Source organism: Myodes glareolus, chromosome 3 (assembly GCF_982192425.1).
Source record: "Myodes glareolus chromosome 3, mMyoGla1.1, whole genome shotgun sequence".
In the NCBI taxonomy this organism is placed as follows: domain Eukaryota; kingdom Metazoa; phylum Chordata; class Mammalia; order Rodentia; family Cricetidae; genus Myodes; species Myodes glareolus.
The window spans coordinates 61631308-61657388 of record NC_142028.1 but is presented as its reverse complement, the minus strand read 5'-3'; the positions used below and the strand labels follow the sequence as shown (position 1 = coordinate 61657388).

Here is a 26081-nt window from a genome sequence, read left to right as displayed (position 1 = left end):
TAGATGAGGAAACTGAGGAGGCCTAGAGAGGCTGAGTGACTGGTTCAGTCACAGCTGGAAAGACTGAGTTTGTCTCAGCTAACCGGACATTAAGGTTAGCTCAACAGGAATGGCAGGGACAAGCCTGGGAGGATTTGTAAAGAAAGCCATGAAGAAGTCAGAGCTAAAGGTAGGGAAAAGGGCCTGCTTAGCCCTGAGGTGTGAGAGGCATCAGGTGATCCAAGGTGAGGGCGGAGAATGAGGATTTCGTTTAGAGCTCCCTGACCTGGCTTCCAGAATCTACCTTATAGGATTCTGCTGATGATGGGCCTGGAGTCTGCCAGGAAAAGGTGGTGTTTAGGCTACTCTAACTTCATGACCTGATTATGTTCAGTGCCTGGCAGAGAAGGGCTTATCCCTGACCATTTGACTCAGCCTCCAGTGCTGCCTCTGGAATCTACCCTCCCTTCCTGTACCAAGGCCACCGAGAAGGGCCAATGGGCCTTGAACTCTCCAGGGAAATGCCAAAATGGAGAGGGTCTTTCCATTCCAGGGAAGAGCCTGGGGTCCGTCTGATGCGATTACAGGAGAATCCGGAACCCAAGTCGCATGGGACCCATGTTAGGTTCTCATCGGGCTCCATCTAGAAGCAGAGTAAGAAGTAACAGATTAGGTGAGGCCACTGGCTCAGGCCGAAGTCTAGATTTATGAGGAATTGAACTTGCTGTCTAGAATAGGTCTTTTTGTAAAGAGCCAGCTAGTAAAAATTTTAGGGCTTTGTAGACCATTCATTTTCTGTTGTGATACCTTGAAAGTAGTCTTAGATAATACATAAACAGAGAGCCTGGCCACGTTCCAGTCAAACTTCAATTATGAAATAGACAATAGGCTGGATTTGGCCCATGGGCTGTAATTTGCCAACTCCTGGTGAAAAGCCTTATTCTTTCTGAAGGGGGTGCAGATTTTAAACTAATATTAGTGATCTCTAAGCAAATAAGTTTGGTGTATCAGGCAAGTTGACTTAGAATGTGATCTAACCGTTTGGAGTTGGTGAGTACAAACTGGACTGGAGCCAAGTGTGAGCACATCCCAGCGCCGGGGAAGTCAAAGCAGGAGGATGCTGAGTTTGAGGCCAGCCTGGGCTACATAGTTCCACACCAGCCTGGGCTATAGAACACAGTCGTGTCTCAAAAACAAGCAATGGTGACAACTAGCTAGTGGCTGAAAACAGTTAAAAACCTTCGGTTTTGCCGGGCGGTGGTGGTGCACACCTTTAATCCCAGCACTTGGGAAGCAGAAGCTGGTGGATCTCTGTGAGTTCGAGGCCAGCTTGGTCTACAGAGAGTTCCAGTACAGTCAAGGACAGACAGCTAAGGCTTCACACAGAGACCCTGTCTTAAACCAAAACCACCACCAACAAAATACTCTGGCTTTGCCTAAATCACAGAAAGCTGGGGGTCGGGGAGTATGGGGCATTGAGATTTAGACCCATGTGTAAGGCTGTGGTCTGGATGTGGGGAAGTGGGTGAGCGACAGCCACAGATATTGATCTGGAGTTGACAGAATTTTGGTTATAAGCCAGAGCGCCATCTGATCTAGTGTGGTGCAATAAAGCACAATGGAAGTAATATATGTAATTAAAAGTTTGCTTTTTTTTTTTGAGACAGGGTCTTACTGCACAACTCTGACTGGTCTGTAACTCAGAGATCCACCTGCCTCTGCCTCCCTGATGCTGGGATTAAAGGCGTGTGCTATGCCTAGCTTAATACCCCTGCTCCTTTTTTAAAGGCAAGGTGTCTGTGTGGCAAAGGAAGCTTGGAACTCACTGTGTAGCCCAAGTTTGCCTCATCTCAAACTCAAGACCCTATATTAGACTCCCACATGCTGGAATTACAGACATGTGCCCCACCAGGCTGGGACTTCTAATGCATTCAACAAAGAAAAAAAAAAGAAGCAAAATCCATTTAATAACATATCTTATCTAACTCAGCATATCAAAGATAGGATTGTCTCAGCATATAATCATTATAAAACTGAGATATTTCCCATTTCTTATAGTAAGACTTAAGTATCTGCTATGTATTTTACACCTAACAGCATTTCCCACTTCAGGCTAACAATGTTCTCAGTGCCCAAGAACCGCATGTAGCAACTGGCTAAGTGGGCAGCATGGATTTAGAAGCCGCTTTTTCTTTGGGACTAGGGTCCAGGAGTCATGAGCCAGAATAATCTGGAATAGATAGGGTTGAAGTGCTAGGTTACACCTTTAACCAACTTGAACTGGTGCAGACTGGCCCAGTCTACAGGAGACAGCACCTGGGCTGTGGGTTGAGGAGAAAGGGTTCCCTCCCTCAATTCTGACCAGCTGGCCCCAGGTGGAACCTCTGTTGTGGCTCCGGGCCTCTCAGGACATTTGGCGTCACCTCTCTGAGCACCAGTTTTTAGCTCATCCCAATGTCACCTCTGACTCTGGAGTCCGGTCTGGCCTGGCAGGTGGGGGAGGGCGGGGTGGCAGCTGGACCCTTGGAGCAGAAGCTCTGCCCCTCTGAGCCAGCTGCTGCCAGCCTTCCTGGACTGACTCTGTGGAAACAGGGGACCCAGAGACAGAAATAAACTGCCAGGTTTCCGGGGCGGAGGGGGGGTTATGTGTTCCCTTGCTGGGGGGTGTGGAGGGAGCAGGAAGCAGCTCTAGACTCTCACAGGATGCCCCCCCCCCTCCATGTGCCATCTCCTTTCCCATCTCTATACCCCTTACCTCTGAGGCTGGGGTGAGATCAGTACGAGATGAGCGTTTGAGGGCAGACTGCGGTCTTTGGGCTGTTGGGCAGTTTAGTACCCATTTTTAAACACTGTCCCGGGAACCTCCTAGCTGTCCCATAGCAGGTGTTGCATAGACGCAGAGGGCTGAATCAGGGTGCTAAAAAGCTGGAAGACTGTACTGGGTACCTACTCTGCCACTGGTCAAAGGCAACTTGGAGTGACACATTGGGTCTTCGTTTCCACCTCTGTTTCCGAGTTTGTCTTGTGTCAGAAATTACCTCATACTCTGAAGCCACTTTGTCTGACTTCCGGCTGTGCCATTGTCTAACCTTCGCAGGTTACCGAGCCTCAGTTTCCTCCGGAGCAAAAACACTGTGTCTTTATTGGGACCTTAATGGGGTCAGTTCATTCTGACAATGCAAAGCCAGCGTGCATGCCGTTGGCCACTAACATTGAGTAGGCGCTAGATGCAAATGTATTATTGTATGAAAATATGTTGTTTTGGTTTCCCCTGAAAAGAGGGCTTTGCAATTCCTCTCGCTTTATAAATGTTAAAACCAAGCCCCCTTCCCCAAGAAAAGTTGAGTATTTTGCCCAGGGAAAAGCGCACAGCAAAGTGAATATGGTACCCTCCAAATAAAGCCAGGTAGCTCATCCCAACTTACAGGTAAGGAAATCGAGGCCGGTGATTGGCCACTGGTGCTCGGTGGCGCTATCCAGTGAGGCCCGAGTCCGCCGCTGGGGAGGGAGTGCCCGGGTCGCCGGCGCTCACTAGGAGGGGCGTGCAGGTAGCGGGCGCCCTGGAGCCACCGCCCGTGCAAGGCGCTATTAGTAATCCCGTCGCTCGGCCCGCCGAGCGAGCAGGTCGGGCCGGGTTTCTCCCGGGCCCTCCCCAGCCCGGAGCCGGATCAAGGCTGCCCTCCCCTCCCCTTCCACGTGTCCCTCCTCCGCGGGCAGCCGAGGGCCTGGGCTAACGGGCCGGGGGCCAGGAAAAAGCCGAAAACACCATGGCTGGGCCGCTCCCCTCCCGCTCAAAATAGCCCCCGACCGGGGCTGCCACGCATTCCGTCGGCCCCCGGGGCGCGGGAAGGGGCGGCGGATCGGGCTACGTGGCCGCCCGACCGAGTGGGACAGGGTGGGGGCGAGGGCGGGCCGCGCGGTCGGCCGGCCGGCATGTGGCTCTCCTTCGGGGAGCCTTGGCAGCCTGGGCTGCGCGCTGCGCGGGGATGATGGAGAGCTTCTGGAATTTCCTGCAGCTGGAGAGCGTGGCCGGCCGGGGGAGCCGGCCCAGCGCTGCTCGGGAAGGGGCGCCGAGCCGCTCGACCCCCGGACGCGTCTCCGCCGCTCCGGTGGGGTGGGAGATTTCCCCGCCCGGTCCCGGACCTCCCCCGGGCGAGGCAGGAGGCTCCCCTCCCCCGCCGCGCCTTCGGGGCTGGCGGGGGTCCAGGCCCGCCCTCCTCGGCCTGGGCGGCGGACAGGGGCCAGGTGCAGGCGACGCCCCTCCCCCAGCCGCCTGGTTTCCCTCTCGGCCCGTCACCTCTGCAAAGAGTCAGAAGCCCTGCGGCCTCCTGGGGAGGGGGCGGGGGCGCAGGCGCAGGCACCGGGGCGGCCAGGTAGCTCGAGGGGCGGCGGCGGGAAAACTCGGGAGCGGATTCCTTCGGCCGGCAGAGCCGCGCTTCCTGCTCGAGCTGAGGCGTCGAAGGGCTTCTCTGGAGGAGGGAAGCGAGGCAGCCCTCTCCCAGGTCCCCCTCCTCTCGCAACTACCGAGCCAGTGGGCGACGGACCGCTGGGAAGATCCTGGATCCTTTCCCCAACTCCCGCAGCAGCTTGCTTTGGGGGGCGACTCTGCACCTTGCTGGTCAGAGCCCGGAAAAGAGACCCGGGAGGGAGGGCCTCCCATTTCCCGGAGCCCTGAAATCCAGGGGAGTTGGTAAGTGACTCTCAGGCTCACTCTTGGCACTGTTGGGTGGGGGTTGGGGGCGTGAAGAGATCGCTTTCCCACAGCTTTGCCTAATTCCAGCACCGTTTGGTTAAGCTCCGCAGATGGAGACGGATGGACCGTTTGGCCACTCCCAGCCAAAGACCTCCAGTTCGATTACAATTCCCGCCCCTACCGAGCTCACCTCGTTAAACTAAAGCAGTGATGGGAGCTTGGCTGGATTCCCCTCTCTGTCGTGCACTGTTCAGTGACCGTGGGCAAGTCCCTTCACTCCTGAGTTTTCCTTTTCCCTTCCTCTCTGAGAAGCTAGATGCTAGTAGGCAGGCCTGGGCCTTGTGGAGCTTGGAGTCACCCTTGTAAAGCAAAAGCAGTTAGTGCGATGCCGCCCCATAGTAAGGACACCTGCGTAACAAGCTACCCTGCTCAGGGGAGTAGATGAATCCCATCTACCTTCCACCGGACCTCTGAAATGCCTTCCCAGGGTAGGCAGGTAAGGATGGAGAGGGAAAGCCATTGACTTTATTGAGTGTTCATTTGTTCCTTAAACTCCTGCTTGCTGTTGGTAGGCTGAGCTCGCTCTACACTGGGGCAAGAGACCTTTAAAGTGCTGGGAGCTGTGAACCCATCCTGGTCACAATGCATTAAATTAAAGCCCTTCCGCCCGGGCCTGCTCTAAGTATGGTCTGGAAACTGATGCCCAAGGAGGGGGCTGGTCTCCTCCGGATGCTCCCACTGTTCCGCTGGGGGGTGGGGCTGGCAGAGCACAAAGCTTGACTTCTCCAGGTGTAAGGCCCAGGCAGGCTTAAGGTCAGTAGGAGTCTTCCTTTGGGGCTCCTTGCTCACTTTCCACCCTGCCACTGCCAGATGCGCAGATTCAAATTCAAATTCCCCTAGGCTCCACTTCAGCCCAGGAAGTACACCTGGGCCCTCTCCCCACCCCCACCTTCCCCAGTTTTGTTTGCTGTTTGATTGGCCTTCCTTGTCCTCTGGGGAAAACTAGTATACTGGAAGGAGCCCGAGATTCATCTCACTAGGCCTTGATGTTGCATGACTTTAATCCTAGCACTTGGGAGGCAGAGGCAGATGGATCTCTGAGTTTGAAGCCAGCCAGGGCTACAAAATGAGACCTCGTCTCAAAACAGCAGCAAAAAAAAAAAAGTTTCATTTAACTGTAAACATGAGGCCTGCCTCTGTGAACCCCAGTTTGCCTTTCTGCAGAAACCACTTAGGAAGAGCTAGAGATGGAGCAGATCCGTGAGGTGCTTGCCCGTCAGGCCCGAGGTCTTGCATTTAATTCCCAACACCACCAGATATTATATATGGATACATAAAGCTACCTTGAACACCTCTTCACCCATTATCCTACAGGCATCCTGACAGAGATCCACTTAAATAATACAAGACAGGCGTGCCCTTGGAGCTAAAGCGGTTTTGCTTTGAAGGCTAGGTATAGGGAATAAGAGAAGCTGCTTTGGGTTCTGCTGGTGCGCTGGGACCCTGGATACAAAGTTCAGAAACTTGCCCGATGGCTAGACTAAGTCCAGTCGAGCCCACTCAGAACCACCATACAGGGGCAGCCCCGTTTGCAGAGGCTGAAAGTGTTGCCGCCTGTGTTGAGAAGGCAGTAGGGTTGTAAAACAGGGCCCATTGGAAGGCAACGTGCATACATCTGGCTAGTTTCTCTCTGTACCCATAGAGGGCTCACAGTCGCCGACAGAATGGAAGCAAAAAGCTCCAACCAGCAGTTAGGCTGTGTGACTTTGAGCAGGTGATTTTTCCTGAGTCTCTGTTCCCTTCTGCCTGACATAGAGGCTGGATTAGTGACTCCCTCAGGCACCTTCCAGCTCTGACAGGCTCCAAGCCCGTGTTGACTGATGTCTCCTAGGAGATAGCATACAGAGAACCAAGTCGGCAGGGAGATCCCTGTCAAGGTATCCCCCACCCTCCAGAGAGCCAGAACGCCCTCCTTACTGAAACACACCCTTCAGGGATTCTTGACGGAAATCGTGGTGGGTGGAGGGGGCATGTCACCCAAATGAGCAGCGTTGCTGACTCCCAGGGTTCCTGTTATCTGAAGAGAGAGGCCTGTGCTCAAGAGTGGCGAGAGCGCTTGTGTCAGGCAGGGCGGTGAGGCTGCATGCTTCTAGAAGAAAGGAATGTGTGTGTCAGGGACCAGTCAGTCTCTAGGGATGGGGTGCTGGGCATGGGGCTGCTAACTTGTGGGATGTGTGCCTGAGAGTCATCACAGCGCCAGTGGGCTGGGGTGTGCTCTAGCCGAGGACACTGGCTGTGGGGATGAGGAAAAATAAGCCAGGGAAATTGGCTTTGCGTCGGTGCTGGACGGCCTCGTGGGTGGAAGAGTTTAGCCTGTGCCTAGGTTTGTCGGCTTGGAGCTAGGAGTTGAGCTGAAGGACACTATTCTGAATGGCAATCGTTGTGTTCTATTGTGAGGGTTTCTGTGTGGGGTTGTCAAGGTTTCCTGAACAGCCGCTCTCTGGAAGGTGTGTCACTGGAGGTGTGTGTTATAAGGCAGACCCTGGCCGTTTGGGATGCTGTCTGTATTGACTGGCATTTCCAGGCTGCCAATCAATCCTCATCGTTTTGGGTGCCTCTTCTCTTCTAGCCCCCCCCCCCGTGCAGAGGGAGGCCCCAAAACTGGGTGAAGAGAGGAGAGAAGTCTGCCTTTTCTAGTGCTTGTGTAGGTAACAGGCATCCGCTAGGCTGCTCACAGTAATTTTACCACGGTTCCTAAGTCAGGAACAGGCGTGAATTGACCTTTTAACCCCTTCCCCACCACGGGATTAGATTCTGTTTCCTGTTCAATCTCCTCCAGAACCAGTTCCATGCCGAATCACATCCCAGCCCAACGGTGGATAAGCAACCCCATCCATCGCTTTTTCTCCCTTACCCTTATCAGGCCTTGGGGGGGACCTGAGGGCCAGGCTGGTGCAGGGTCTGGCAGGAGCTGAGGGCCCAGGCGGGAGTGATAAATATTGAAGAGGAGGGATTTCGGTGTGGGCTGGAGCAGCTGCAGTGGTTCGAGTGTCACACTATCTCTCCCCAGGTTTACTGACCCATTTCCATTCACGCGGCTGCCGGTTTCCTAGCAACGGCAACAGTCCCCCCAGAACAGGCGGAGTGTGTGTCTGCCATTAGCGACTGCTGCAACTGTGTCAAGGTTACCCCGCTCCCTGCAAACCCACCCCGGCGGGTTTGTTTTCTGCCAGCGCCTGGCACACACCATGCCAACCCAGGCAGGGGGAGAGGAGGGCAGGGGGCCAGCCTTAGGGGCTTGGGTGGGGGTGACGAGGAACTGCAGTTCCCGATCCAATGGGAGCCAACTTGGACAGAGTCCGAAGCCCCCCCCCCCCCATTTGCTGGTGGAATTCCTGAGCCTGAGGGGAGCAGGGGGAGGAGCTGTCCCTCATCCCTGACCCCCGAGATTCCAGAGCCTGGGGGGAGGGGTGTAAGGCCAGGGGCCTCTGGGAACCCTGCCCGGTCTGACCCCACCTGGCTTGTTCTCTGTGCTGGCTTCCTCCCACTTGAGTAGCACCTCAGGGCCCTCTGTTGCTCTCGGCTCTTTGTCCCAGCCTCTGTGCGGGGTCTCCCCCACCAGACTCCCTAGGGCAGGGTTCTATTTCTCCCTCCCATCAGACTAGGACTCCTGAGGTTGGGGTTCATGAAACCTCCTCTCTGCCCTTAATGGCTTTTTCCCATATTCTGGGAGTCAAGATAAAACATTTAGGGTGTCAAGAGATCTTTTAATAAAGAGTGGCCAGGCAGGCAGATGCCCCATCCTGTTGGAAAAGGGGTTGTGTATGAATGCGTCCTACCCTCAATGAAGCCATATTTGTGTGTGTGTATGTGTGTATACACATACACACACACACACACAAATCATTAGTCAAAGGGAGTACCCATCTTTTCTTGAAAACGAAACTGCAAAGGGTTAAACTGCACCCCCACCTTGGTATGTGAGCTCCCCTAGGATGTGGGGGGTCTGTCACCTTATAAGCACTCATGGTCAGCTCAGACCTGACCAGTCACATTCCTTCCCAGGAGAGGCAGGGGCAGAAGCCTGGAGGGAGTTGAGTTGGTAGGAATGGAAGGCCCAGGCACAGGGGAGGATGGTGAACTTCACCAAGAAGCTGGGGTGAGGGGCAGCTGGAACTAATGTCTGAATCCACTTCTCATTTTCCAGGCTTCGGTCTTCTGTCTTCCCTCCCTGTCTTTTCTCCTACTTTATACACCCACAAACCTTCCAAGTAGGCCCTCAAGTCTGCGCCATAGGTGTACAGACCTGATACCAGTTCTGAACAAAGAGAAGAGCATGCCGGAGGCAGTTTCTGACATGTGGAATGGCCCAGGGACTTATGGGTAGCCTCCAATGTGACTTTCTGGTGCTTGGGAGAGGTTGGCTGGGTCAGAGGCTCTGGCATCTAGGGTACAGAGCAGGCTGTTAGAACGAGACCTGGGCGGGAACTCAGAGAGCCTGGTTCCCTGCCCAGGCCCATGACTGGATTCTCATGGCCTCAGTCATGAAGAGTTTAGGCCAGTTAAGAGCCCTCCTATCCTGTTAGTCAGTGATTCTGGGTGAGAGATGAGTGAGGGTGGGCCGGGATGGTCAGGAGAGGTGTGGGAAGCAGCCAGCTCAAGGGGGAGTAGCAACATGATACTGTAGCGAAAATAGCCCAGGTCATTTTCAGCTGCTTGGGCCCAAGCATCTGATCCCAGCAGGGCAGCATGGGCAGGGGGCAGGGATGCGCCTTCTGTAAAGCTCCTTGGAAAGCCAGAAGGGATGGGAGACTAGAGAAAGGTTGGCATGCCTGGCTAGGCTCCTTCTGACCTACTGAGACCTGGCAGGAGCCCAAGAATCAAATAAGGAATGCAGAGGGTTAACAGGAGGTGAGGCCTGGGCTCCCCCTTTGGGTCCAGGCCTGGATGAGGTGAAAGGTCAACCCCAAGGAGTCCAGGGCACAGCTGAGGGGGTGGGGGGGGGCGAGTAACTTGATCCTTCTCTCTAGCTAGGCTCCAGGATCACAGCTTCCCCCCCCCACCAGGAAAGGTGCTTTGACATCCCCAGGAAGGAGTTTGTTTAGACTTGCTCTCATCAGGGCTGTGAGCTGGGGGGTGGGTGGGGGGCCTAGGCCCATGGGGGTCAGGCACCCCAGCCAGTGTAGACTGCTTTGTCATTCTGCGGTTAGGGGAGTTAGTGGTGGCCCGCTGGGAAAGTTTAAAGATAGCCTCTTCTGGCCCGGTACATGCTCTAGACCTCTGTAATTCTGAGGGACAGCATAGGGTGGGACACCATCGGCACTGATGAGCTAGAATTGCCAGCTTGGTGCTAGACTGGCATTGAGATGTGTGTGGGATGGAGAGTTACACCTCCATTCAGACATGTCTCTGCTGTCTGGTCATATATGTGGTAGGGTGCTGGGGTGTGAGATGGGGTGATGGCAAGCAGAGATAGCACATGCAAGAACTTGGGCTCTTAAATCAAGCCTGGCTTTGGTTCAGATCTTTGCCTCTGCCTTAGTGTTGAGATCAAGACTCAATGCCACGAAAGCAAGCTTTTAACCTGCGCGTGTTTACCTGTCTTCAGAGGAGGACGGGACAGGTACTCAGTGAAAGATAGTGTGAGCAGGGCTGCAGCGTATGACTCAACAGGCCCCGGGTTCAATTCCAAGCACTACCAAAAATAAGAAATTAAAAAGGATGGTAATAAGTCTCACTAGCTGCCAAGCCAACTCTAGCGAGAAGCTGGTGAGCTATACAGACAGTATGAAGGAGAGGGTAGCTCTGAAACTGTCTGGTGGGTCTCAGTTAGGCACCTCAGCCTGGGCTATCTAACTAACCTAGATGGAGTATGGTGAGGGGAACTGTGCTCTGCAGGAGGCAAGGGCTGGTTCAGCTTAAGTCTGTTCCTATTGTTGACCTCTGGGGCTAGCTGCAGCAACAACCCCCCCCCCCAACTCCGCCCCAACAGGCTTTGTGTGGCTCTGTGGGTGTAGCTGTCCCCAGAGTGCGGCTGTAGGTATGTTTGAGAAGGCACAGGCATCCTGAGAACAAGTAGCCTTTTGTCCGCTTTCAGCCCCCAGCTGGGCCAGGCTCTCTCTGGGGGATCCCCTGTTTCTAAGCCCAGATCCCAGCCCACAGACTTTGCCTCTGCCCACAGGTATCCATCTAAGGGGTGTGGATGCTCTGAGCCCCTTCCCACCCTCCTGGGTGCGGGGGTGGGGCACTAGCCCTGAAGTCCAGGGAAAGAGGGTCCTGGATTAAAGTTGTGCCCAAAGCTCCACCCCCTCCCAGGAGTGGGTGGTGTCACTCCAGGTGCGACCATCTCCTGGGAGCCTTGCCTGCTCCCCTGAGCTCCAGAGCACAGCAGGAGGTGCTCTGGAGCAGGCAGGGCTGACTTTGGGGCAGGGAGACCTGAAAGGCCTCACCCTTTCTGCAGTGAGAGAGGCTGGACTGGGGTCTTAAGTCTTCTGGAGACCTCTATTTTTTCAGTTCATATTCACATTTTGCCAGCTACTCCTTCTGCAGAAAACCTTCCCAGAATCGATCCTCACCTCCAGTAAACGCGCCCCCCATTCCCTTTACTCTTAGCGCTGTGCTTGCAGAGGGAGAGACACTAAGGTACTAACAAGCCCAGCTATCTATAAAGCCGTCTGCTGTGTCCTAGACACTGCCCCATGCTCATGACTTATCCTTTCCCAGTAGGATTGGGAACTCCCGAACAGGGGTTACAGGCATGGCATGAACCATGGCATGAACTACATATTTAGGTTGGGACAGAGGAGGCGACACACTTATATGGAAGGAAAACTGTGCAGAGCCACACAGCAAGCAAAACAGAAAAGCTAGAAGCCAGGCTCTGACTAGGAGGGAGAGCTGCAGGGAGAATTGCTAGGGGCCGTCCCCTTCCGAATCCCATCCCTCTACACAAAGAGCACACAAGCACTAGGTAGGTTTTTCTTTGCTGTCCACACATCTGTACCAGACCCTCTGACTTAGGGGAAGAAGAGGTGACTGGGGGAGCTAAGGGCATTTACAAGCCGCAGGAAACAATTCTGGACTTCATAAAGTAGTATGAGCCTAGTGGTTGGGGGTTACTGGTTCTGGGGACATAAAGATTTAGCTTGCAGGTGGGAGGTTCCAAGTTGAGCAAAGAGGAGTGTTGGGAGCCAAAGTATGTGGGGGTTCAGTGCAAGGGAGGCAGAGATTATGCTGGCCCAGCACTCTTCCCCCTACACACACCTACAGGCTGGCCTAGTGGAATGCTGGGAAGCCCCAGGGATGAGGCCGAGCAGCCAAGGTGTCTCCGGTGGCACGGAAGCAGTTAAGAGCTGCCTCAGCCCGTTCCTTCAGACAATTAGTGACATCTCGCTTGACAACACCACACTGAGCCCATGCAGACCTCAGCCCCCCCTCTTGGCCCCCCCCACAGCCGCTTCAGCTGTTTATTCTTGGGCTTTAACAATTGGGATTCTGACTTGGAGGAGCGGGCGCCCTGCACTGCCCTCTGACCCACCGTCGCCTTGGCAACTGGAGCCCGGTAGGCCTGGGCTCTGCGTTAGGATTACAGATCCTGAATTCACAATCTTGCTTCCCTGCAAGCAGCAGCAGCAGCATATGGGATCTTCAGCCAGACTGAAGGGGACAGAGGAGGAAGATCCCCAGGGGACATCCTGAGACACAGGTGGAACCCTGGGATGCACATGTGACCTGGGGAAAGGTGCCCCCCTGGAGTTGGGCGAAGCCCAAGAGCCCTGTTCCACTCGAGCATCTTCCAGTTGCTTTCTGGAAACTTCCTGGTAGAGCCCTGAGGGCAGGGGCGATGCTTCTTCATCACACACCCCTTTCCCCCCTTAGTCAGCCCCCTACCATGCCCATAGCTCCAAGTGCCAGCAGACTGTGCCCCTGCCGTGCCCGCTGCCATGGCAACAAGCACCCCCCCCTTTCGAAGCCCTGCTCCCCCCCAGCAGCCAACTGCCCCAGCTGAAACCAGAGCCGATGCATCTGTGAGCCTCATGCCCAGACCCACATTCCATTTCTGTCCTCTGTTGTCCCCCCCAGTTCTGGCGACATCTCCCCCCTGCTTGTGCTCCTCCCTCCACCCCTGCCTACTCCTGCTGTTCCCCCCACACTCTATCCATCACTTAGTGTCTCCCCCTTCTTTCCACCCTATTCTGTGAGTGTATCTCACTCTCTTAACTGTCTCCGCTAGTCTCTGGGTGTGTCAGTCCCTCTGTCTCCTGCTCCCTGGGTTGCTGTGCCTAGGCCTGTCTGTGGCAAGCTCCTCCATCTCTCTCCTTCTGTGTGTGTCTTTGTCTCTGCATCATCCTCCCCGTCTCTCTCTCTCTTTCTTTCTCTCTCTCTCTCTCTCTCTTTGTCTTTTTCTTCCTCCTCTTCACACTCTTCCTGAGTCTTTTTCTTGCTGTTTCTCCTGGCATGCTCTCCCTACCTCTCCCCAGCTCCGCTTCCTCTCCCCTCCCTCCTTTCTCCTTAGGCTGTTTTTCTTGCACCCAGCATCTTCCCCTCTCGGCCTTGATCTCTCCCTCCTCTTTCTGTCCTCACTGTTCTCTCTAAAATTCAGATTTCTTTCAAGATTCCTCCTCTGTCTCCTATTTGGCCATCTCCCTTGTAACCACTGGCCAGGGAGCTGAGGGTAGCCCTTCAGAGCTACTACCCCCAGAGAAATGACCTTTCTAGTTAGGGACTCTATGCCTGAGAGCCCCACTGGGCATGTGTAATTGAACTTGAAATGAACAGAGTCTAAGATTAAAGAGCCTTCAGAAAATAGGGTACCAGGCGAAGAATGCAAGGCATCCTTTGCAGTTTTGGACATTCCCTATTTGGTCACCCTTCCACCAGCCCAAGTGGCACAAAAGAGCAGTCCCAGGAGCTAAGCTAGACAAGGGCCCTGCCATCTTGTAGGGTGCCAAGGCCTCACCGATCCTTTCCCCCTGATATGATGGTCTCCCAGGCTCTGCCTCAGTTTCCAAACCTGAGAGTCTCCAGCTTCTTTAAAGCACTTTGAGTTCCTGGAACAAAGTCAGTTATGAGGAACAAGGAAAGACTTAAGTAACCGCCCTGCTCACCAGCACCAGGAGCACTGCTGCCCAGAACCAGAGTCTTGGTGGAGTCAGGGTCCCATCTGAGGGCAGTGCCCACCTCTCCTTCAGGCTGGCAGCCTCTGTTGTCCAGCCCTCACAGTCTGGACAGTGGCCTCTGGCTTCCCCCTGTCATCCTCCTTCAAGGACTGAGCTTTGAGTCATGGGCAAATAGGCTCTAGAGCAGTACACCAGGCCTCCAGGGCCTAGCCCTGGCCTCTTGGTATGGTAAGGCCTAGTCGAGCAGAGATTTCTAGGACCCTGGGTCTGGACACTACTCACCAAGGGGGTCAGGTAGGGGGATGTCAGGGGGGCGGGCTGCACGCAAAGCATGCTGGGCCCCCTTGACGGGTGGGTGGGGGGAACAAAGCTGGCATCGAGGCCTCAGCTAAAATTAGCTGCTTCCCTGCGCGGGAGCGAGCATGCCTGCCAGCCGCCCAGATCGCCGCTGCCTCGGCAGGCCATCTGTCGCCACGTTTTTTTGCTAAGTCCCCCAGGGCCCCCTAGCTCTAGCCACCCCCAGGGGCTAGAGGACTCTGCTCTTGAGAATGTTGCTGGAGAGAGTTCTGGCCTTTGCTGCAGTCCTGCTGTGTGACCTCAGGCTAGCTCTGTCCCTCTCTGGACTTTCATACGGATAAGGGGGTCCTTGAACACTGCCACCTCACGTCCCTATTCCTGTGCAGCAGGTGCTCCCATGGATCCTGAGGGCAGCGGGGGGATGTGTGTTCCATTCCCTCCGTTTGAGCTGTTCCGCTAATCCGGCGTCCTAAGGTAGACCAAGTGAGGTTGAGGGTAAAGGTGAAGGGGAGGACAGACTTAATCTAATTCCTTGGTCTTAGCTTAAGGCAGTCTGTCCTATCTCCGTCAACTCCTCAACACTCGCCCACATCTCCAGTCGCTGTGGGAAGCCAGGCAATGGAAGAAGGGTTCAGCTGACACAGGTCTAGCCTACACCCTGTGACTGTAGGGGAGTGTCCAACTCCTTAGTTAGTTTCCTCTCTTCCCATTCTGCATATGGCACGTGATTTTCTGAGGCCAGCTTTGTAGATGGAGACTGAGATGCAAGAAGACCAGGGTCCTTGAGGAAGCAGCGGCAGGGAATGGAGCCTGCTGCCCTCCCTTCTCTAAAGCTGCCTTCTGACCCCAGTACTTCCTTGGCCCTTTCTCTCTCCCTTAAGCCAAAGAGGCTGAGCTGCTGCTCCAAGGTCACACAACTTGGCTTGGGAGGAGCGTAGACTTGAACCCGGGCCTCTTGGCTCCTGGCCTCACTCACCACTCTGGCCAGCAGGCTGGGCCTGTTCCCCAAGTGAGTCATGCTCCTGGACTTTGGCCTCCTTGTCCCTATCCCTAGCTCTGTGGCCTGAAGTTTGGAGAGGGGGCCTTTATAAGGAAGAGGGACAGCGACAACCTTCACAGCAAAGAGGAGCTCAGGCTACTATGCTGCCCACTCCTTGAGTTCATTAGAAATGGAGTGGGCGCCTGGGAAGGTGAAATTTCCTGGTTGTCTGTATGCCCTGGCAGCTTCCTCCCCAACACTGCTCTCCAGCGCCTGCTGCCTGGCTGCTGGGTTGCCCAGGCAGGAGGCCACCCTACCTCCTCTCCTGGTGTCCAGGGAGCAAGGTCACACCCAGAGCCCTGTGTGCCTCCTCCTCCTGGGGCCAGTAGCGTTTGTCACTGGGGCAACGTGTGGCTGTGCCCGGTTCTAGCATTGCTGGGGTGACATTCATGCCCTGTGAGCTGTGACGCTTCTGCAGGCAGAGGGCAGACAGCACCACCCAGGCTGGCGACAGTGCTGGAGGAAGGATGTGGGTGGGCTGTCACCTGTCCAAAGCAGGCAGAGGTGGTATGTTGTGTCTAGATGGGGGGGGGGGGACCTCAGACTTCGGTGGGTGGAAGAGACTTGTCCCACGGTGGGGGCTGTTTTGGTTCACTGCATATGTTAGGATTTTGTGCATCGTAGACCCTGTCAGTGGGTAAGCCGTGCCTGGTTAGGTGGTAGGTTACACTGTTGTGACGGGTGACAGCCGGATACCTGCCTTGTGCCACCCAGGGGTATCAGATATAGCCATCTCACACTTCCAGGGAAGCAACAGGTTGTGTGCTTGGTTGTTCCCGTAGGGAAGGTTGTCAGTGACTACACCTGTCTCCGACTGTCGTGGGGAGTGGCATGTATCAGCTCATGCTCTTGGGGTGGTCAGTGAGTTAGGAACTTATCTCCCACCGTAGAGAGACAACATACTAACTACCCTGTGGTGTGGGGCTTTCCCATATATACCACATGGCCCCCAAAAGGCTGGCCAGGGGAACTAAGTAAGCACAGTAGAAGGTGGGAGTCTTAGTGTCACATGACCTCCCTTCTGACCCAAGTGCCAGCCCTTGGGACTGTGCCCCAAGAGAAAGGACCCAGTGTTTTTCAGATGGTGTGGGAAGGGGCCTCTGGGGCCTAGGCAGGTGTGTGACTGAGGAGGTGGAGCACCAGACAGGGTTTGCATGAGGGCTGTGTCCCCATAGGCCTAGGGACCCTGTTGCCTGCCTCTTCTGCCCCTGAAACTGTTAAACTAATTAAGGCTGTGGAGCCGCAGGATTAATCGGGGCAGCTCACACGGACTGGGGCTCAGGTAGTCGATTAGTGCGCCGCGGAGGATATTGGATTTCTGAACCGCAAGTCAGCACTATTCGGGTCTGTTATCTCCGAGGCTTGAGGGTCAGCAGGCGGGAGGCTCAGGCACTGGCTGCCCCCACCCGCCACCCGCCTGGGCATCCACTTCCCTGCCTATGAGGCCCTCACCTCGCCTCCTCACTCTGTCCACCCCACCATCCTGTTCAGGCTTCTGTGGCTCAGCCTGGTCTCTGGATTTCCTCTCCACTGTCACCTCTCAGTCTACTGCCCTCTCTCTGTCCGCCCTCCCCACCCCGGGTCCTTCTTGACCTGAACTCTGACTGGGGCCTAGCCCAGCTTGCCTCCTTGTCCCTGTCCCTCGCTGTCTCTGTTCATCTTTCTCATGACCAGCCCCTGCCTTCTGTCCTTGTCTCTCTGTCTCTTCCTTGCTTCCTCTGGTGCTTGCTAGAGAACCCCCCCCCTTCTCTCTCTCTCTTGTGTGGTCTCTGCTGGTGTCTGCAACCAGAACAAATCTCCCCCAGCCAACACCCCTGAACAAGGAGGCCAAAGCAGCTAATGGGAAACATGTGATTCTGCCTTGCGCCTGGAGCACCGTGAAGGGAGCCTTAGTCCCAGCCCAGCCCCACTCCCCTTGCCACATTCCCTCACCACACAGCGCCCCCCCCCCCCCGCATGAATGGGCACAGTTGCATGTTCCGTAGTTATTTACTGGGGGGATGGCATTTATCAACTGAGGAATATCAGGATAGAGAGGCTCTGAGGGCACCCGCTCCTTAGGTCTCCTCAGCCCCAGGCAGACGCCTCTCTCACCCACCCACCATATGTAGAAGAAGGCCAAGATTAGCTATGCTATGGGGGCCAGTCAGTCACTGAGGTTGGGGGCTCACGCCACCCAGAGTCCTATCTTTTTTTACCTTTCTGGGCCTCTGGAGAACTGTGGAGGTGGGGGCTCCCTGAGGGCTTGGGAGCTGCTAGGCTGCATTTCTGTACCCACCCAACCACAGGGAAGGGGGGACGGATCAGAGGGAAGCTCTGGCAGGTTGGAATTCTTCTCTGCCTGTGGATAAATTGTCCCTAATCCAGGCTTGGGGAGTTGTCTGGCTCCTACAGAGAGAGAGAGAGAGAGAGAGAGAGAGAGAGAGAGAGAGAGAGAGAGAGAGAGAGAGAGAACGCACACTCAGGAGATAGTGAGGGGAGGAGGGAAGCCAGCACATACAACACACAGTGACACACACACACAGCCTCACAAAGGTACCACACAAATGCTGAGGCACCATTGTGCTGACAGGCACGTAGCGCCTCACATGTGTCAACACTGACACTCAGCTACAATGGCACAAATATATAATGGAATAACACAGGGACCCACCAACATACACAAATACATGGTATACACAGACTCACAATGGTAAGGTCATACAAAACCGCACATCATACAAAGACACACCCGCAAGCACATGCTGACCATGGCAAAAACAAACCCACAGGGACACTGTGACCAGTCACACCATCACACCATGACCCTGAAAGCCCACAGAAAGGAAAGGCAGAGGTAGGAGGTAGGCAATGCTGATCCGCAGTGACACCAGCGCCTGCAGTCAAGGCCTGGAGATTGGAAACCTGCAGGGACAGCAGAGGATCAGCCACCCGCCCCCACCCTGCTGCCAAACACACATCCAAAGAGCTCTGAGGCAGGCAGGAGCTGGCCTGGCTCCTGACACAGTGAGATTCAGCGAGCCAGGCACAGTGTGTACATACACGGGCACACTCACAGCTGGGCACACCTATCACCGGCTCAGCTAAATACACATACAGAGCTGAACAGAATAGAAATTCAGGTGTGCACATACCCACAAGTATAACTGAAGACACTTGATTCTCGCAGACACAGACTCAGCTGATGGCACCAGGTCCACACTTGTGTAGAAGATTTATTGTGGTGCTGGGAGTGGAACCCAGGGTCTCGTCCATGCTAGGCTAGAGCTCTACCTCTGGACTACACCGCCCTCTCAACATGCGCAGTCTTAAGCATACTGGTGCCAACATTGAAATATAGAGCGGTATGGCAGGCAGCGTAGAGCCAGCAACTCTCACACAGGTGTGTGTATTTACTCAGATGAGTGAAAAGTCAAGAGTTGTGCATTTATAGACAAGGGTCTCCACATATGCACATTCCCAGGCAACCAGAACCTATACGTTTCTGTGAGGCTTTTTTCTTAGACAGACAAACAGACATACACACACACACACACACACACACACACACACACACACACACACACGGCTTCAGGAGGGGCAGCCAATGGGCAGGCAGCGGGGGAGGGTGAGGAAGGCCATGGTTATTAAGGAAAACAAGAGGTCTAAGGAAGGTCTAAGCGGTCGCTGCTGAAGATGGGCAAGCAGCAGCTGCATGTGGACCTTCGTGGAAACAGGCATTCTCCCACTCAGAGCAGCAGCTCCCACCTGCACAGGCAACAAAAGCCCCAGCTCTCTGGAGCTTGCTTTCCCTCACGCTCATAAGCTGTAACTCCCCATTTTAGGGATGAGAAAATGGAGACCCCTAAAGAATACCGGATAAGGGAGTTTTGCCAAGGGGAGGTTCCGTCCTCTGTCTCTCCTGTCTGCAGTTTGTGCGCACATTTGAGTACCTAGACATGCAAAGACTCCTTCCAGTCAGGAGCCTGGGGTTGTAAGAGGACAGACTCAAGACTGGAGAGATGGCTCTGGCTTAAGAGCACTTGTTGCTCTTGCGACGTCCTGGGTTTCATTCACAGTACCTATCTCCTGGCTCACCACAATCTGTAACTCCAGTTCCAGGGGATCTGAGCCCCCTTGCTGACCTGTGGGCACCGGGCATGCAAAAACACAAAATATAACAATCAAATCTTTACAGGATTAAAGGGGGTGGGAAGGTACTCAGTTCTGCAGTGAGATGAACATGAAGAAGCGTGCCTCCTGGCTCAGTGGCCCTCTGCCCTTTGCCCTCCTCCTCCATGCTTATCTTCGGTGTGCTGTATTTGCTTCTACAGATGGGCGCTTGCCTGATCGTCTGCTCATCGGCCTGGACCCCAGAGCCAACCCAGCTGAGTGTGCGCAGAGGGTCCCAGGTGAGGCACACCGCTCAGGGCTCTGCAGAAACACCCTGGAGAATCTGATGCTGGTGGAGACGGACCTTTCCTGCTGAGCAAGGCCTCTGCAAAGCCTGCTCAGGTAACTCTGTCGGGCCTGGGCCTGGGACAGCTTATTAGCGATCTGCCCTTAGCTTAGGCAAAAGAGGTGGGATGGGGGAGAGAGACCCTTTAAGTCAAGAAACTGTTAAGTCTAGCTTATTCAACCTCCCCATTATCCAGAAAGGGGAACAGGGACTTACGGATAGACAGCGAGTCCCTTCGCGTCCTGCCTCCTAGCCCGAGGACTCTTCCCTGTGCCTTGATGACCTGAGAGAACTGGGAGGAGAAATGAGTTGTGATGGTGACCAGGATTCAGGCCAGAGGTGGAAACCAGAGTTCCTGATAGGCGCAGCTGAACCCCCCCAGGACACCTCTTTACTGCATCCTTGGAAGCATGGAGCTGGGAGGCCAAGCTGAGACACTGGGAGGGCATGGCAGTCCAGGTGTGACTGCAGCCGGCTAGACTGCGGGTCAGTGGTAGGACCCATCTTCCTCATGGCCCAGGTTAGCCCACCCAGGCTCCCAGCCACAGAGGCCAGGTGGGGCTGCCCTGCCCTGCAGAGGCAACTCCCTGAACTGACACATGAAGCCTCAGGCTCCAGGAAGCTCCTTAGAGTTTAGCCTGCTAGGAACCCCACCCAACTTCCAAAGGAGCATTCCTGAGGTCTGTATGGGGGTTGGGCCTCCAGGGATAGGAAGGGTGGGGAGGCAGGCTGTGGGAGGATGTGAGGCTGTAAATGTACTGGGTCTGGGTTTGTGTGCAAGCAGGTGTGTAGGGCTCTCTGTCCTTACTTAGTGCATAAGGCTGTGTATACAAGTTACGTGAGTGGCCTCGGGTAGGGGGGATAGTTCAGAGGTTGCATGTTAGGTGTGCTATAGTGGTGACTGCACTGGATGTGGATCCCGTGCAGGTGTGGGCACCCTAGGTCGTTCCTTCCACACAGGGTGCTACTGGAGAGGTGTGTGGTCAAGACTCAAATACCCTTGTGTGGGCTTGGTGTGTACTTAGGGTTCTTGGTGTTAGGCGAGGTGGCATGTGCATATGGCTTCCTTTGTGCTTTGGAGGTGGGCTGGGTAAGACATGGGCTGATCTGGGCTCAGCAGTGCCTGGCCTTGTGGCCAAATTGCTGAAGTCACTTCCTTTCCAACAGTGACTTTCCAGGGGGAGGAGTTCTTCCGACCTGGTCGGCAGCAAGGGGCGGGGCAGAACTGGCTCTCTCTGGGGAGGGACTTGGGCGGGGGCGGGAAAGAGGTGGGAGGAGGTGCTAGTGGTACTGGAGGAGGGAGTCCTCCGGGAGACAGAAGGAAAGACAAGGACAGGAGTCTGGAAGGGCCAAGGGCAGGAGGGGATGGGGGTGGAGTGGGGCGGGAAGCACAGTCCCTGGGTGACCTCGAAGGGAGGAAGGGAGGGCTGCCAGTGGGGTGACCCTCGGGTCCAGTGAGAGCTGGCAGTGGCGCCTACACACCTGGCACCCAGGGCAAGGGGCTGGCAGGGGGCGGTTTAGGAACAGACCTGCTTGCCAGGTGCCCCACTCTGGACAGGAAGAGGGTGGGCGGGGGCTGCACAAAAGAGCTCTGTGTGGCTGGGGATAGGATAGGGTGGGGTATGCAGTGCTGTACCGTGCTGGGGTTGGGGGGAGCTGGTGGCTCGGGGGCGGGGCAGGACCAGTTCCCCTTGGGGCATCAGTGGCTCCGAGGGGACACCTAGTGGTCAGGGCCGGTAGTGCATCTTGGTGACAGGTAAGAAGCTAGGAGAAAGATAGGTTAGAACAGATAGTTAAGATAGTTAGGGGAGGCAAGCTAGGCTAAAGCTCTGGGTGGTGAAGCAATTTGGTTTAGAGGATCCCACCTACACCACAGCAGAGTTGAATGGCATGGCTGTGTGTCCTTAAGGACATGACTAAGCCTCTCTGTGCTCACTTTTAAATCCAAAATAAGTGACTAGCTCATTGTTTTGCTCAGAGCTGGGGCTGGAATCTGCTTGCTTAGAAGGACCTGCAGGTTGGGTGAGCAGTAGGAGTTAAAAGGAAGGGAAGACCAAGTTCCTGAGAGGGAGGTGACTAGTCCTGGAGGTAAAGCTTCAGTGGAGAAGAGAGGTCCTGAGGAAGTCTTCAGAACAGTGTTTTTCACTGCTAGGAAGCCTGGAACATCCTTGGGCCTTCAGATCAGCTGAGGGAGATGGGGGGGTTGTACATGCAGTCTGGAGAGAGGGTCATGAGGCCGGAAGTGAGAGCTGGGGCTGGCAGCTTGGCTCCCCTGGGGAGGTTAGGGGTGGGTGAGGGGGAGGAGGGCTGGGGAAGGGGTGGGGTGGTCACAGCCACAGCGGGGGGGGGGGGGGGGGGGAGGCGGGTGGGGCTGGGGATCAAGGATGTGGGCTGGTGCTTCCCGGCACTGTACTCTGCAGGTTGGGGCCCCCCTTCTAGCCAGCTGGTGTCCTTGTGGGCAAGCTCAGACACTGACCCGGGAACAGACAAGCAGACAGAGGACCCTTTTGACTTTTCATTCACAGACTTGGGCTTGGTGGTACCTTTGAGAAGAGGCTAAGAGAATGGCTGCCTGTTGGGGTGTGGTGGGGAAGGGAGCCAACTGCTTCCCTCAGATCCTGAAGGCTGCAAAAGAGCAGTGGACAGTCAGGAGGATGTGGCCAAAGGTCTTCATGGGTGGGTGGAGCAGAAGCAACCACTGGAGAGGTTTGTCTCTTCTGCCAAGATCACACCCTCAGGCCCCAAGTGGGAGGCCTCAAGAGCAGGAAGGCCTGCTGAGCCCCACCCACAGTGAGGGAGGAATGGTGGCTGCGGGTAGGTAGCTCTGAAAGCCATGGCCAGCTTATTGCTGGGAAATGAACTTGAAGATTCCAGAGTCTGCGCTGTTTCCATGCTTTGAGGCAGGGTCTTATTCTGCAGTCCTAACTGACCTGGAACTCTCTCTTTATTCCGGGCTGGCTTCGAACTCACAGAGATCTGCCTGCCTCTGCCTCTTGAATGCTGGGTTTAAAGGTGTGTCCTTGCCTGGCTTTTCCAATACTTTGAAGGTGTTCTCTCTTCAAAAATAGCAGTGTAAAAAAAAAAAGTTAAATAAATATTTTAAAAGGGGGGGGTGAAGAAATGTCTCTGTGGTTAAGAGCACTGGCTGCTCTTCCAGAGGACCCAGGTTCAATTCCCAGCACCCACATGGCAGCTCACAACTGTCTAAAGGTCCAGTTCCAGGGGATCTGACACCTTCACACCAATGCACATTAAAAAAATAAAAGTTAAATAAACCATAAAAAAATTTAAAAAAATAACCGTGCTAGCTAAACTCAACGGGCTGTGGTGGTACAACGGGCTTGTGTTGTCAGCACTGACAGAGGCAGGAGGATAGCTGCAAGTTTCAGGTCAGCTTGGTCTTCATAGTGATTTCTAGGCCATCCACGACTCCAAGTAAAACTTTACCTCCCAAAAAGGAAAGGGGGGGGGGCTGGAAATGTAGCTCAGTTGGTAGAGTATGCTGTGATCTCATAAGGAGGTGGGGTCAGAGGGATTAGAAGTTCAAGGTTCTCCTTGGTTACGTAGCTATGTGTTAGGTCAGTGTGATACACATAGAAAATTCCAGGTTACAGTGTGTGTGTGTGTGTGTGTGTGTGTGTGTGTGTGTGTAGCTAGAGGCAGAGAGAAGCAGTGCTGAACCAAAGGGGTAAAGGAGTATAGCTCCACAGCTCTATAGGAGAGATCAGAGCCTTGAGTTAGCAGGTGCATGGGAGGCAGAAGGATGAGGCCTGGGACAGTGGACAGAAATAGAGACTGACCTGGTGAACAGCAAAAGGGTCCTTCATGTACTGATGTGACCTTCAGTGAAGCTCTTCCTGGTTCGGTCTCCTCTCCGGTAAAATGGCACTAGAGTCCAAGGTACCCACTGGGGGAGCAGATTAGAACAGTTTCCCAGATGTCCCTCAGATGTGTGAGTCAGGCCCTCCTGGACTAGGGCCTGGGTATCTGGAGTGTTACACAGCTCCTCCGCTCCCCCGGGCTCAGGGTTTGGAAGCCAATGGCTTAGATAATTTCAGTGTTCCTCCCAGCCTTAAATTAGACCACAGCCTCTAGAAGGAGCCTTTCCAGAAGTGGTGAAGGGTTGTTGCAGGAGCTGAGAGTGGGAAAGAGGCTTTGGCCTTAAGAAATTTAGGAACTCTGCCTCTGAACAGCTGTGTGGCTTCAGGCGAGTTTCACAAGGGCTCTAGGTCCGTTTGCTCTGTAGCTCCAGGATAGTAAGCCATGCATGCTTCCTGGATTGCTGCGAAGACTCGGTGGGTCATGTATGTGAATTGCAAAGTTCTTTCTGCCTGCAACTCCTGTGGCTACATTCCTTTCTAGATGTCGAGAGATGCAGTGAGTGGAATAGACGAGAGCCTTGCACTGTTGATACTTAAAACTCTCAGTGGATTGCATATCGCTGCCTACCACAGGGGCCCACAAGAGTGTCCTTTCCCAGTGTCCTCTCCTGAGTCAGCTCTGCATTTTCCCTATGGGCCGGCACTAGGCAATATGGCAACCTGTCCACAGAGCATAAGCTAATGATCTAGCGGCACTAGATCAGGACCAAACAATAGACAGTGATGGGGGCTACTCTCTCAGACCCTTCAGGAGTTGGGGCTCATGCTGTTCACTGAGGTCCTGGCTTGGGCTCAGCTCTGAGTCTTTAGGCTCCATTGGGAATCAACAGGCCTAGATCTAAGTCCCAGCTCTGCCCTGACCAGTTCAGATTCACTCCGTAAATATTTATGTAGCATCCATAGCTCAGGCTCTGGGGTCAGAGGATACAGCAATAAACAAGACATGTGTGATCCTTGCCCCTGAAGAGCCCACAGTCTCAAGGAACACAGTAAATAGCCAGTCACACAAGTCATTGATTGCTGTTGTGGTACTATGGCGGGAAAATAGATAGGACCCCACCAGGACAGAGGACCGGACTGAGGGAAGGACTTCAGGGACTCTCTGATGAAGCTCTACAGAATTTCTCTGTGCAGCCCTGGACACCTGGAACTCACTCTGTAGATCAGGCTGGCCTTGAACTCTTTTCCCCTCAGCGTCTCTGTTGGGTCTAGAAAAGAATAAGAAGAAACCTCATGAGAGCCAGACGCGGTGGTGCATATCTGTAAGACCCCGTCCACTGCCCTGTCTTGAAAAGCGGGGCTAATGAGATGACCGGTGGCTGAAAGTGCTCGCCCTCTGACCTGACAACCTGAGTGTAGTCCGTGGGACCCACAAGGAGAGAGCTGACTTCTGCAAGTTGTTCTTTGACCTCCATACATACACAAGCACGTACATGTACACACATGCACACAATTAAAAAATGTAACCAAATACTAGCTGAAGAGATCGCTGCTGAGAGCGTTGGCTGCTCTTGCTCCCGGTTCAGTCTCCAGCACCGCACGGTAGCTCACAGCCACCTGTAGAGCTCCAGTTCCAGGAGGTCTGATGCCCTCTTCTCTCCTCTGGGTACCATGGTATATATACATCCATACAGGCAAAACACACAGTGTGAAAAAACATTAATACATTTTAATAAATTTTTTTAATAGAATGTAATCAACATGAGCTGTTGCAGATTTGGGGAGCTTCGTGCATCAGGAGATGAACCTCTTCTAGATGGTGTCTTTAAAAGTGGGCAGGATAATAACTGATTTCTGGATGGTAGGGAGGTTAGATGAGATAACCCACTAAAGTACTTAGCCTAGAGGTAGCAGTAGAAAAAGTGTCCCCAAAGTACAGGCTTTTATTGTCAGCTTCCTGGTGGCTGCTGGACCCTTGATCCTCGGGGCTCTCTTCACTTTTCTCTGTAGCTCTCGGTCCCCTGATTATTAAGTCACTCAGGATTATCTGTTTAATATCTGACTACCCAGGCCTTGTGCAAAGTAGACATTCCATAAATAATGAACATATGAATGAATGAGTGAATGAATATTACTTCATGTCTGAGCCTCCATTTCTTCATCTGCAAAATGGGGTTATTAATAGCCCCTACCTCGCAGGATTGGTATGAAGAATTAAATGAAGCAATGCCTGGACAGCTTCCAGCCCAGTGCCTGGCGTGCAGTAGGTGCTCACTAAACCTGAGCTGCGGTGGTCCTTTCCAGGCGCTGTCCACGTCCCAAGGCCTGGACTCAGGCCGAAGTGGCTCCACAACACCCCCAGCTGACAGCCAGCGACTGGCAGAGTCCCCAAGCACGGGGACCCTCTGTTTACCAGGTTAGTCACGAGGGGGCACTGAGGGAACTGGAGTGGCGTCTGAAAAGGGGGTGGGACTTTGTGCTAGTAGCAGGGTTTGGGTGTGCACTCTAAATCATGTGAATTCAGATCTGTTACGTGTCTTGTTGCCCACAGAGATATCCAGTGTGACAGCCCAGGCGGCAGAGCCGAGGGTGAGTGCACCTTAGGGGATGGGGTTGGGAGGGAAAGATACTCTGGCTAGTTGGTCAGTTCTATGTGGAGTGGTCACCTTGTCCTCCTTCCTGCTAGGCCTCCTTC

At 54.3% G+C, this 26081-nt stretch overlaps 1 protein-coding gene across 8 annotated transcripts in view; it reads left to right on the top strand.

The window, feature by feature from the left end:
- Positions 1 to 26081, top strand: part of Ahdc1 (AT-hook DNA binding motif containing 1) — a 65382-nt gene that overhangs the window by 23465 nt on the left and 15836 nt on the right. For 6 of the 8 annotated variants that reach the window (XM_087904522.1, XM_087904523.1, XM_087904520.1 and 3 more), the window contains 3 exons: positions 19441 to 19621; positions 25691 to 25802; positions 25938 to 25975. The gene's annotated coding sequence lies outside the window, so the exon portion shown is untranslated. Of the gene's footprint in view, positions 1 to 4386; positions 4670 to 19440; positions 19622 to 25585; positions 25803 to 25937; positions 25976 to 26081 lie in introns of those variants that run through there. The other 2 variants (XM_048434122.3, XM_087904526.1) reach the window with 2 other exon arrangements.